The following is a 13659-nucleotide window of genomic DNA, read 5'->3' as shown; positions in this document are numbered from 1 at the left end:
GTGGCAGTCAGGTTCGCAGGAATGTGGGGAAAATGGTCCCTGTCCCAAAGCCAGACAACTCAGTCACTGACATCCTCTGAGCCTGCCCAGACCTCTACAACCTGAGCAAGGCAGCTGACTCTTCAGCAGGGCCTAAGATATTTAGAATGGGGTGAAAAGGAATCCAGAGAGTGGGACTATTGCTTTCCCTTATGCTGTTCCCACAGAGAAGGGGAGTGCTCCACCCAGGAAACATGCTGACTGCAGTATACGAAAATGACTCAGCACAGGGATCTTGGTCCCCCTAGGTCTCTCCCCAGAGCCACAAAACACATACTCTCCTCACACAACTCTAGTGTGCTTTGCCCTCCCCCTGCAAGAACCCAAGGTGAACAGTTGTGAATGAAATTTTGTGTGTTGGCCCTTTAAGAGGGTGCCTGTGTCTCCAGTGGGCACCTTTCTCTTTCTGGTGGATAGAAACCCTGCTGCTTTTCATAGCCAGATGTTATGTGAGTACCTCTTCCTGGCTCTGGTGTTCTAGGCTGGGGAGCCTAGCTTGGGGTTTAGGCCCCATGCCTCTCAGGGTTCCCCTGCAGCTGAGATATTCCTCTGGAACCTCAGCTACTGACCATGGGAGTGGAATCAGCCTTTTTCACATCTTTGTTCACCCTACCAGTCTCAACGTGACTTTTTCTGTAAATACTTGGTTATAAGACTCCTCTTCAGCTAGCCTTCAGTTGGTTATTCAGGATGATTGTTGTTTAATTTAGTTGTAATTCCAGTTTGGTCCTAGGAGGAGGTGAGTGAAGCTTCCACTTATTCTCCCATCATCTTGAAGAAGAAAAAAATAACAGCTCATAAGTCTTTTGGATGGCAATGGATGGTTTGATTATCTGTGCTTTTCATTTCATGCACTGAAGCAATCATCACATCAAAGACAGTTAGCAGAAGAGAGGGGCTGCCAGTCTGGTTCTTCTAGATGCAGTTCTTGGAAGTTACTAATTCAGTCTCCTCTGGAACCTGATGTGCTGTTTCTGTGTTAGCATGGGAAAAAAACAGGTGCAAGGATCCTCTTTCAGTCATTTGCCTCATTGAGCATGATTAAAGCTGCAATTAGAACAACACATTGTCTGAGCTACCCACCATGTCCATCTTTTCTTCCACCTCTCCCAAAGGAGGTTAAGAAAAAGTTTATTGCCCATGGCATTCTTCTCATACTTTATACTTTCTCAGCAGCTATCATCTCTAGTTCACATGGGACTTTCTGAATTGTTGAGGTCTTGCCAATCAGAAAATCCTGAATATAAAGATGATCATAGAAGCACATATACAACTGCTTAGAGAAAGGGAAGACATTGAACTGATTAAAACTGAGAATGAAAAACTAATAAAAGGCACAGATTCAAAAAGTGGTTTTTGGAGGTTAGCAGATGGAAAATGTGTGTAAAGAAGCAGAAAACTAGGCTGTGAAAGGAAGTCCATCTAGGGCAGTGGTTTTTAAATTTATCTAAGGGAATGCTGCAGCTCTGTGAGCAGTTACTAGTAGTTACATAAATAACAAAAAATAGTAGGAAGAATCACGGAGGCCCTATGAGCAAAAATATATATTTTTTAATTTTCCACAATTAAAGTCAACTTGGCTCATGAATCTTCATTTCCATCTGGTGCCAGGAAAAGAAAATACTTGCCAGTTCAGAGTTATTTAATTTCTACGGGTTCAAGACCCAGTCTCCCTGGGGCAATGTCACAATCTATTCAAAATTCTTTCCTCTCCAAATGCCTTTTTGCCTCTGGATGATAACTGGAGTTCTTTAGGGTTGGTGGAGGAGAAGGGCATAGTCAAGGCTTAATCCTTGTTCTGTCTGCAATCCAGGGAAGGGTTCTGTTCATAGGTCATTCTCTGGATTAACTGACCTCAGCTGATATCACCATTGCCTTATAGTCCTCGACTACAGGAGCTCCTTTTGGTGTTGGCCTTCTCAGTCCCTTTGAAGATTTGGGAACTCTGAGTACTCTGGGATGCACTGGATTTTGTCCTCAGACCTAGGCATTTCTGTTGTCAGTGCTGTGTCTTGGCATGGGCCATACTGGACACGGGGCTTTTGTATAACATTGGTGGTGTCTAGGGCTACACCCTGGAAGCCCAGAAATGATCCTCTCTTCCAAGATTCCAACTATTCCCCCTTCTCAGGAGAAGGCCCGTGTTTCTCCTATTTAGTGGTGGTGAGAAATGGGGGAACAATGCCACTTCTCAGACCCCTTTTGGGGTCAATAAACACCAGTTGTCTCCCCTCTGCTTCCCTTCCCACCCATTGGTCAACTCTGCTCTTTCGAGTGGGAAAAACAATACCTGTACATCAACATACATTTTTCTGAATTCAGTGATTTATGATACAAAGTGAATGCTCAAAGTTCTTCAACAGTTGGCTTTGAGGAATTCAAGGAAACAAGCACAGTGATGCTTCCTCTTTAAAGCTTTCAAGCCAATGTTCATGTTTATAATGAACACTCCTTCAAAGTGTTCTGTCACATAGGCCACGGGAAATGTTTTATTTTTCAAACCATCAGATCAGGTTGTACTGGTCAATGTGGTTTTTCTTATGTGTATTATTAGGTCTCCTCCCCCAAAGGGTCCCATGATCTGAGCAGCTTGACAGGTGAGATAGACTGAAAATCTTTAGGGAACATGGTATCTCTTAAGGAATTTAGCCCCAGGGATTGCAGACAGTCAAGTCTTCCACTTCATAAGAATTTCAGAGGTGGGAGAGTAGTGAGGAACACATATTCCAGAAGATGTCCCAATGCTATGGAAACTCATTCTTTCTTTTTTTAAAGAGATTTTATTTATTTATTTTTAGAGAGAGGGGAAGGAAGGGAGAAAGAGAGGGAGAAAAACATCAATGTATGGTTGCCTCTCACATGGCCCCCACTGGGGACCTGGCTGGCAACCCAGGCGTGTGCTGTGACTGGGAATCGAACAGGTGACCCTTGGTTTGCAGCCTGGCACTCAGTCCACTCAGTCACACCAGCCAGGGCTCTTTCTGTTGCTTATAAGTTTTTGTCAAACACAACTGTCACCATCTTTATGAAGTGGTATGTTTTACACTGAAGCACACACTTGCATTCAGAGCATTTGTGCAATGCTGGAAACAGAGGAGAAAATGATATAGGAGTGACAGCATGCCCCTCATGAAGCCTCTAACCCAGAGGGTGAAGGAAGGCAGGTGGACACCTATGTTACCTAGGAAACGAAACAAAGGGAGTAGAGAGGGAAAGAGGTCAGCACGGCTGAGTGAGGAGGAGGTGAATTTGAGGTCCCAGATAGAACAGTAGCAAGGTGAGAAGGGGAGATCTTCAAATCCCATTTCCATTTATGGGGATGTTTGAGAGTCCTAAATGAGTCGAGGGGCCCATGTGTTTAGCAGGGCATTTGGGGTAGGGGTGGGTGGGAGGTGTCAGATTGTAAAGAAAAATAAAAGTATAATTTCATTTCAACATTACTGCACAAATCAATTTTACTTTCTACTTGTAAGCAATTAAAAAACCTTCACTACATAAATGGTAAGACCAATTCATGTTCATCAGCAGATGGCTTCCAGGCTATTCTGTGGCATGGAGCCAGGCTTACCTGTTTCAGCATTCACTGACTGCCACTAGGACACATGTGCTGAAGTAGCTTCAGGTGGAGGGTTCCAAGTAAGTACATCACTAGGGAGCTTGTAGAACAGTTGTTCACAACCCTGGCTGTACAGTGGAATCTCCTGGGAACTTCACAAATACTGATGTGTGTGCCTCAGTCCCGGAGGTTCTGATATGACTGATCTGGACATTAGTGCTCCAGATCTCCCTGGTGCTTCTAATGTGTAATCAAATTTGTGAGACCAGCACTCTAAGAAGGGATACTAAGTGATGATACTTCTGATGAATTATGATATTGTATCACCCTCTTCAGATTTGAGCCTGTTCCCTTGAGAAAGAGGAACCATACAATCTCTGGGACCAGATTTTTAAAAAATGGGAAACTGTCCTTATGCTAGGCTACAAGGCAATGTTAGGGATGATAAATTACTGCTGCTTGTTACTTTATGCTTTCCTCCAGCCCAGAATTTCTGGGGCAGCCAGGGTTAAATCAGTCCTTGAGTTTCTGATGGATATCAAGGCATGAGATAAGGAAGCAAGCCCCTGCCCAGCCTGGAAAGGAAACAGGAAGGGATGGTATGCTGCGTTAGGAAGGAAGCAATCATTTGTTCAGTGCCTCCTGGGAAGATGGCCCAGTTAAGCCCTCAGAACAAGCGGAGCTCCAGTCACTTGCTGGAGGCATGGAGTGGCCTGGGGAGAGCAGGTTCCAGGCTCTGCCAGACTCCAGCCCTCCCCGCCCCCCCCCCCCGCCACACACACGGAGTTTTAGGTGTGATCCTGGCCTTTCCTTGCATTTCTCTGAGTAAGAACTTCCTTTGCAAAATGAGTCGGTGGGAGTAAGTGGGTTTTATGCTTAAGAGAATATCCGGTCTGGCCGAGAAGACTGGTATCAAGACTGTGCCACCTGTAAGCTGCTTTTTCATATGGGGCATAATGATAACAATAAAAGTTATCAGGTGACTCTAGTGTAGTGTCAACTCTGTGCACTAGTTGACACTAATTGCTCATTTAATCTCTCCTATCATTCCGTGATATGGAAGCTGTTAGGATCCCTTTTCACAGAAGAGGGAACGGAGTTACAAGGAGGTTAGTGACCTGTCCAAGTTCACAAAGCGCTGGGGACTGGCTCTCTCTAAGGCTCCGGGAAAAGAAGTATGAGTGTTTCCGTCCGGCCTGAACTCCTGTCCAGGGGCCCCGCAATTGGGTGGCAGCCTGATTACGATGCCTAGGTGAGAAGTCCCAATACTCACTTTGGGTGGGGCTGCAGTCGCTGACCCCCAGACCGTGGTTTGGGAACGCATGGCAGCCTTCTAGGTCTCGGCATCCCGAGGGGTACGGGGTTATCCCTGGGACAGTTTCCGGAAAAGGTCGGGCGGGGGTGGGGCACTGGGTCACCTCACTGGCTCTCCGAGGTCTGGCTGGGCCTTGCAGTCTCCGCCCCCTGCCCGCCCCCTGCCCGCCCTCTGCCCGCCCCCTGCCCGCCCCTGAGCCGGCAGCCCTGGAGCCGGAGTTGCCCAGCAGACCCTGCTCGTTGGTGGAGCTCTGCTCGTGCCCTCTGCCGGGACCCCGCCTCGAACTGGCTCGGCGTGGCTGCAGGAGGAGAGATCACTGCCTACCTGCGCCCCCAAGAGCAGCGGGAATGTGACTGCCCCGCCCCGCGCCGTGCCCGGAGCACCCTCGCTCGGCTCCCAGGGTGCCCGGCAAGGCCGGCTCCGGCCCGCACGCCCCACCGGCTCGCCCACGTAGGAGAACGCTGGAGCTGGCGGGGCGGGGTCGCAGGTCGGGGACAGCTTGTCGCTGGGATTCCTTCGCAGCGTCACCTTTCCTTTCTGAAGCGTGAAGAAAGCGTCCTGTTACCCTTGGTCTTCAATTTGTGTAAGTAGGTTTTTTTCTTTGTTTCTATTCCTGTTTGGAGCTGGATAAAGGTTCAGATCCCTTTTGGGGGAGGGGACTTGCTGATGTTCTGGATAATTGTAGGTGCATATGTGAGGGGTGTGTGCGCTCTGTTGGGAGTGTGCGTGTAAATTGCTTCCAGGCATTGTAACCCGGCCAAGTTCATCTGGTTTAGGATCCCTCTCAAGGGTGCAGGATTTTACTTCTTAATGGTGTTTAGGCTCAGAAGGGTCAGGCTCCTTAACATTTTAAGGGACGAATGCCCTGACCACAGTGGGGTAGGGTAACTTGTGGACCCTCCAGGTCAAGGATGATGCTGGGTGGCATAGTTACAGACACCAGGAAGACTCATAACTTACAACAGGCATGTCCAGCACTTTACATTTCATAAGGCCCTTTACACTTGCTGCTCTTTCATCCTTCCAACAGTTCTGTGAGAGAGATGCTGTTAACAACCTCCTTTTACAGCAAAGGAAGCAGAAGCTTAGCAAGGTGACTAACTTGGAGAATGGGCACCCAGAAGGAGAGAGTTCGTAACTTCAAACACCATGCCTTCTACTTTTTGGCAGAATGGTTCCCAGCAGTTCCTATTTACCAGGCTTTTTCCTCTGCTCAGCTGGGAGGGAGGAATGCTGCAAGCAGGGTGTGTGGATTCCTGCCAGGGGCAGTTGTCCCCAGAGTTTTCTGGATGCAGGGGAGACTTGTCAGATGGGCATGTTCCAGTGGTTTCAGCTCCAGAGCTTAGAAACTAAGTAAGGGCCAATGATGCCATGGAGAAAAGGTAAGCTGAGTTGCATCCAGCATGGAATGTGATGTCTGGGTCACCTACCTTGGTGCCAAACTTCTGGAAGGTGAATGTACAAAATGGGACCTCTCTGTGCCTAATGATGAACTGAGGAAAGGTAGGAGTGGTGCTGGGGAAGTTGAATACTGCGCCCCCTCCACCACCCCCAATTTACTATTCAGCTATGGGATGGGGATTTGATGGGAGCAAGGATGTGGATCCCTGGTCTGTTTCCTGTCTCATTTGGCTCTCTGACATTCGGGTGTGTGTGAAGATCACCTGCATCTGTCCACCTTTGGGTCACCTCCATGTGGTCCCAAAACGGATAACTAACCTGCATTCTCACATGACCAAACCCTCTATTCCTAATAGGCTCTACTGAACCTGGTGTAGCATAATGTGGCAACAAGCCTTTTTTATGGCTTTGAGACAAGTACCATCTTTTGAGTAATTCCTTTACTATTAGTGAAATACTTTTTAATATTAGACTTACTTGTTTATTTAACAAATGCTTATTGAATGTCTGCTATATGCCAAGATACTGTTCGAGGTACTGCAGATAGAGCAGTGACTAATGTAGATGAAAATCATGCCCTCTAACACAAGAGTACTCTGGGTGAAGTCACAGGACATAATGCAGTTGCTCTGCCTAAGGGGCACTATGAAATTTGCCCCCTAGGCAGAGCAGGGGGCAATGGGTACACTGAACAGGGTATGGGTACACTGGCAGTTCACAGGCAGGAAACTACTTAGCATCTCTAGTGGAGAGAGCAAGAAGACAATGGACATGGACACAGCTCCTTGGTTCCCTAAAGAATAGAAGGGGTGTTGAGATAGACTGTGGCTTGGCTGTGCCCCTGGGAAACATATGGCTTGGATATACCAGGGGGAGGTGGATGTCCACCTGGAAGCAGGTAGAGATGTGGAAAGAAGAATGTCCCGTTTTCAAAGTGGCAAAACTAGATGATTGCAGTGAAACTACCATAGCCTTGTGGGTAGAAAAATACAGAGATTTTTATTATTTTGCTACATGTCAGACCCACTGTGCACTTGTGGCTTTCAAGAACAAGAGTCACCAGGATGCACTATGACTCCCTGGTCATAGTCTAGCCCATGTTTCAATCTGTTGCTCTCCACAGGTGCTTGGTTTGTTTTTCTCTCTTTGAGGTTGTCAGGTGGGCTGACAGGATCTGCATTGTCAGCAGCTTTGTTTTCCCCACTGATAGCCAGCTATGGCCAGAAAGTGCTGCTGCAGCCTTCTGGCCATGCTGAGCACGTGGGAGCATGCAGAGGGGCCCTGGCACCAAAGTGATCCCACCAAGTGTGAAAGGGGCTGTGGTTCCTCAAGGCCCCTGGCCACCTGCATACCTTTGGATTCTGTACTGTCTCCATTTTTCATGAACATGGCAGAATAATGAAGGCAAATTTTTTATTCCCACCTGTTCTGGGAGGGATTTATAAAATGCCATAAATGGATAGAACTGGATAGCATTATGCTAAGTGAAATAAACCAGCGGGTGAAAAACAAATACCATATGATCTCACTTATAAGTGGAACCTAATCAACAAAACAAACAAGCAAGCAAAATATAACTAGAGACACTGAAACAAAGAACAAACTGACAGTAACCATAGGGGAGCAGGGGAAGGGGATTGTCGCACTGTGTGGCCGCTATAGGGGGCACGCCGCTGGGAGGGAGCATCACAGAGAGCGCAGCACTCCCTGAAACCTGAGGGAAACCAGCTGGGGCCAGCTGAGGTGGGAGCAGGGCTCTGAAACCCGCAGAGCCTGTCCCGGGATTGTCACACATGAGAGGGAATAAACACAAAACATCTCAAACACTTCTCTGTTTTCCGGGAGAGCAGATGGGGCACTTCCCTCTTACCAGAGAAGGCATGGCACATCACTCTAGTGGGGAAGGCTCCATTGTCCTTTGTTTCAAGGCTTTGATTGAAAATCTTATCAGTGGGGTTTGTAACAGGAATGCATACATTATCTCATTACATCAGTATGGTAAGTTTCACAGTGAATATATACGATGGTTTTAAGAAGACAAGTGACAGGAGTACACTGATTTACATGGGTCCAAGAGGAGACTAGAATCAACAATAGAGACTATAGATAAGGGGAAATTAGACTTAAAGGTGCCTTAAAGATGTAGGGTAAAAGGTGTAAATAAAGTAAATGTCTTAATGATAGCAGGTAAGGGGTGCAAATAAAGCAAATGTCTTAACAAGGTAAGAGGTGTAAATAAAGGTCCTTCGCAGCATGACCTGACCAGAGATCTGAGGGAAGAACAGAGCACACTATAAAGAATTTACGTTTAGGCCTGATTATCCTGGAACCTGACAGATCTGATTTAGGGCTGTTTTTCCTGCAGTTTCAAACCTGAGCCAGGTGGGGGGATGGAAACACCAAGAGTTAAGGGGTCTGCTTCTGAACTGCAGTGAGGACTCTGGCCATGTCCAAGCCAAGCTGAGGGGTGCAGTGGGCCTTTTCGCCCCTTCTCTGTGTCCCCCAATTTCTTGTCTGCTGCTAAAATTGGACCAACACCTGTCTTAGGTTGTTAACCTCAGCGCGAGGTCACTTACCTGTCATTGGCTATTGACCATCCATGGCGAAGCAGAGAGGCAGGGGCTATGCCCCTGCCGGCCGGGGGTGGGGGACAGGCCAAGTCTCCTCAGGAGCCTGTTTCTCCAAGGCCTCCTGATTATTTCCAGCCTTGGGGCCTTCCAGTGTGTCGGCAGGGTTACAGCTTCTGAAACCAGGCCAGCGTTTCCCAACAGGGGATAACATGGGAAAGAAGGGGAGGGGTTGTCAAGGAACATGTATAAAGGAACCATGGACAAAGCCAAAGAGGGGAAGGAATGATGGTGGGAGGTGGGAGTCAGTGGGGCAGGGGAAAATGGTGGTGGGGAAATGGTAGTGGGAAAATGGAGACAACTGTACTTGAACAACAATAAAATAAATAAAAATGAAACAAAAACAAGGTTAGAGACAAAATGGAGGCAAAAGGTAGATTTAAAGTGCAGCCTGAGTCTAGAAATGAATACAGTAGTCCTCCCTTTATCCACAGTTTCACTGTCCACAGTTTCAGTTATCCACAATCAACCACAGTCTGAAAATATTAAATGAAAATTTCCAGAAATAAATTATAAGTTTTAAATTGTGCTGCTCTGAGAAGCATGATAAATCTCTCACCATCCCACTCTGTTCCACTGGGCTGTGAATCATCCCTTTGTCCAGTGTCTCCACGCTGTATATGCTCCTCATCTGTTAGTCACTTATCAGGTTGATTGTTGCAGAATCACAGTGCTTGTGTTCAGTTCACCCTGATTTTACTTAATAATTGCCTAAAGGTCAAGAGTAGTGATGCTGGCAATTCAGATATGCCAAAGAGAATCCATAAAGTTGCTTCCTTTAAGTGAAAATCACTTTTCCTCTTTAGAGGAAAAGACATACTATATACAAGGTTTAGTATCATCCATGGTTTCAGACATCCACTGTGGATTTTGGAAAGCATCCCCCATGGATAAGGGAGGACAATTGTAAAATGTAAACCTCACTGAACTATGTATGTTGCCAAGTGGGGCTATAAATACAGAAATGATCCTGGTGCTCCAATCCTATCTGTGTATTGGCACTCTGAGAAATGCCAGGGCTGGACCACAGAGCAGACATTAACATCTCCAGGGGTGTGCTCAGACGCTGGTATTTTTAAAGCCCCTAAATGGTGCTAACATGTAGTCAAGGTTGTTAACACCGATACATGTTCTTGGAGGCTGTGGGAGATAGGAATCCTGGCAGGGTACAATTGCTGTGTTTTCAAGGTGGAAAAGAAATGCTCAGGAGAAGTGAAAGCCTTCCTGGTACAGAGGAGCCAGAATTTGCTGCTGAAGGTCCCCATTTGAGAACAAGTTTCAGTCTGTCTCCTGAAATGACTCCCAGTGAAAGTGGAGTTTGGTAACCTCATTTAAGCTGGGCTCAGGGTGCTAATGGAGGGCGGTGTTGAGGCTCCCCAGGCTCTGCACATCTGGCTTCCCAAACTGAAGAACTTGTGGACCCCTGAAAATGCAGCCAGTGGTTCTTGACTAAGAGTTAAATTCAGACTTAGATGCTGTCACTTTAGTTCAATGCTGTGCACTTTGTTCAAAATCCAATACCCCCCTTTAATGCAAATATTTTAAAACACCCTTTTAAAAATTCTGAGGTAATTAATAAAACTTACCTAAAATATAATTAATATAATAACTAGATGTAAAAAGTATATAGAAGTAATTTATATTAAAATTGTGTATTTTGGTGTGTGGATGCTTGGGCAGAGCCAAAGTAGAACCTCATGAGATCACTAAATGCTCTATGTGGACTGACTGTAGGACAGCCACAGTTGCAGTCTGGAATAGATGAGTCCTGGTGGAGATCCAGATACCACTGAATGATGAGTGACTCTTGGTCAAAGTCTTGATGGTATTCAAAGGCCAGTGTGTCATTTTTCTAGTTAGTGCATTGCTGGAAAGGCCAGTATGTATGAAAAGTGTGCTAACAATACAGGGGTGGGCAAAAGTAGGTTTATAGTTGTTCATATGAAAAATGCAATAATAAATAATAATACAAGAATGAACTCTGTTTCATGTACTTACAACTGTAAACCTACTTTTGACCTACCCTGCATATATTTTATGTAAATGTGGGATGGAATGAGCTGCTGGACTCAAAAATGATAAGTGACGCTTTCCATTGGCATGAATGTGTAATACCTGGAGTCATGCAGGACAAAGGACAAGCCTTTGCTGGGCAGAACTGACTTCCGTTGTTCTGGAAATGTAGCATCCCTGGCTTCCAGCATTAAATGAATTGTTGTGATCACTCAAAGCATCCTCTTTCCCGAAATTTCCAAAATGCTTTGTCAGGGGCCATATTGGCCCTTTGAGAACCACAGCTTTCCTCACATCACTTTCTAGGAAGTGAGTAAAGCACTAACCCACATGTGTGCCCTTAAGAAGCAGGGTACCTATAGGGTGTAAGCTAGCTATCCAGGGGTGACTCGTGTTAATTGTCCAAGGATCATGAAAATGGTGATAGAATTGAAAATGGGAGGGGTCGGGTAGAGTGGGGGGTGACAACTAAGGCACACAAGGGAACTTTAGGGGGATGTAAATGGTTTATATCTTGAAAGAATATTCCTGGTGTATACAGTTGTCACAGTTAATGGAATTGTGCACTTAAGATTTGTTGTGTGTTTACTGTATGCATATTTTACCTCAATAGAAAACCCACAGAAATGAAAATGATAAAAAATTCTTTTGGAGTATTTCTCGTTTTCTGAGACTACTGTAGATCTACTGTTCTCACCTGATGGAAGGCAGTGCTTGGGGACATTCTGACAGTCAGCTGTTTGAAAAGTCTTATGTAGCACGGGCCTTGAGTGGAGCTGTGTGGAGAGATGAAAGAAGCTGGAAAGGGCGAGGCAGAGCATTGAAAAAAGGACTAGAGTCCGGAGACCAGAGCCATTCTTGTCTCTGGGTCTGGTTCCTGTTGGCCAGGGACACTAGGAGATATCAAGGGGTAAAATGGGGACCTTCTTAAACTCCAGTCTAGTGGCTTGAGTATGCCCATTCCTCTCTGTACCCCTCTTGTGACAGTAATCCTATCCCTCTGTGCTTTATTTTCCCCTGTGCCTTGAAGCTTACGTGAAACCACCCATCTGGTGGCTTCATGCCCTTTAATAGCTGAATAACTTAGATCTCATGGCAACACTAAAAGCTCTGTGGCCATCTTTGTTTTACCTTCTTATCCTTGTGCTTGAGATCCTTCGATGACTAACAAACACTCTTTCCTTCGTTTGTACAGGTAAATGGTCATATCAGTCTACTGTGAGCCAGGCTTTGGGATCCATCTAATGATTGGAAGATTGCCAAGCTTTCAGTGTTTCTTGGGATTTCAGGATTTCTGAGATGTTGAATGTTTCTGTTGCCTCTGTCATGGAGTAGTTTTGTTTGCTCATAGTTCTGTAAAGCTTTTTCTTGGGGGAAAATCCATGAGAACCACGGTGAACACACACTTGGGCTTTAGGATGTCTGTGTGTAGTGGAGTGTATGTTGTTCATCTCTGCAGAACAGAAACAGCCATGTCACATTTGGAGACTCGTCTAGGGTCATTTCCATGTTCTCCTTCCCTCTCTTCCATTCAGGAAGCCGCCTCAGTAGGCAGGTGCCCTGTCTGTTTGGCCTCATGACTGTGAGTTTGTGGGACTCTGGTGCTAACATTTCTCACAGTTGGGATGAATAGAGATGATTGTGGGTGTTGACAGAAGGCAGTGCCTCTCAAATTTTCCCACCAAAGGACTCCACTTGGAAAATGAAGAATAAATGCTCAACTGAGTACCTCACCTTAAGGGCTGTTTCTTTGATGCTTTGTTTTATCTCTTGGAGATTTTTCTCTCCACTTCAAAATATGGCCATGTTTACTCTAATATAAAAATGATTACTCTCCCCCAGAAAATCTTTGGGTAAAGTCACAGACTCTGAGTTTTCTGGTTACTTATAATTTCTCCTTGGGGGTAAGTATAGAATTCTTAAGTGTTCTCTTCAAGAACTTTATAAGTAAGTTTCTCTATGCCTACTCTTTAAAACTGACATTTTTGGTCTTATCAGTATTGGAGACTGTTTAATAGCTGTTTGAATCCTTGTAACAAGTGAAGGTCATAACTTTGGATTTTGTTTTAATATCATAACCTATTGCCCATATATGTTCTCACTGGCTCTAAATGGAAGTTGGAGGTTGTGCAATTTCCTGAGTTAAAGAACCTGCTTCAGTCCTTGCTTTTTCCAGGGACTCGTCCACAGTCACTTTTCAGTTATAGTCAATTAGTGGAAGCCTAATTCTCTGAACATTTCTTCATCATGTCAAATATACATATATGGACATGTTAATGTTTGGGATATGAAGCTTATTAAATTATGCTGTGTATTTATTTTTGAGGCACTCAGTGTGAAGAGTTAGTTGGTACGACGTGGAATGTGGAAATTACCATTATAATTTCCTCTTCAGTTGAAGAAGTGGGGCTCTGCTACTTCTGGCCCCTGGAAGAAGGAACAGTTACCTACTATTGTCTTGTCTCTCTTCTTGGGCTTCTGCAGAGGTTTGGCTGCTGCACCTTCCCTTAGACCCAGGCAGGAGAGGTTCTACCCAGGCCTTGGAGGGTCCTGCCCTGCTCCTTAGCCAGCTGCATGCCTTGGCATGCCAGGAGTCTGGAGACCAAGAGCATGTGCCTGCTTGGAACCCACCAGCACCTCCCTCTTGACCATGATCTATGGACACAGTGGGACAGCTGGAATTCCCTGGCAAAATAGCCTGGGCTCTA

At 45.8% G+C, this 13659-nt stretch overlaps 1 protein-coding gene across 8 annotated transcripts in view; it reads left to right on the top strand.

The window, feature by feature from the left end:
- Positions 1 to 13659, top strand: part of IL1R1 (interleukin 1 receptor type 1) — a 116354-nt gene that overhangs the window by 53341 nt on the left and 49354 nt on the right. The window contains exon 1 of one of the 8 annotated variants that reach the window (XM_054577981.1): positions 5125 to 5493. The exons of 5 other annotated variants lie outside the window; for them this stretch is intronic. The gene's annotated coding sequence lies outside the window, so the exon portion shown is untranslated. Of the gene's footprint in view, positions 1 to 5124; positions 5494 to 13659 lie in introns of those variants that run through there. 2 more of the 8 variants (XM_054577977.1, XM_054577978.1) reach the window with 2 other exon arrangements.

Source organism: Pteronotus mesoamericanus, unplaced genomic scaffold (assembly GCF_021234165.1).
Source record: "Pteronotus mesoamericanus isolate MK-2021 breed Mesoamerican mustached bat unplaced genomic scaffold, CSHL_Meso_final contig_48, whole genome shotgun sequence".
Lineage (NCBI taxonomy): Eukaryota > Metazoa > Chordata > Mammalia > Chiroptera > Mormoopidae > Pteronotus > Pteronotus mesoamericanus.
This window is presented reverse-complemented; position numbering and strand designations above follow the sequence as displayed.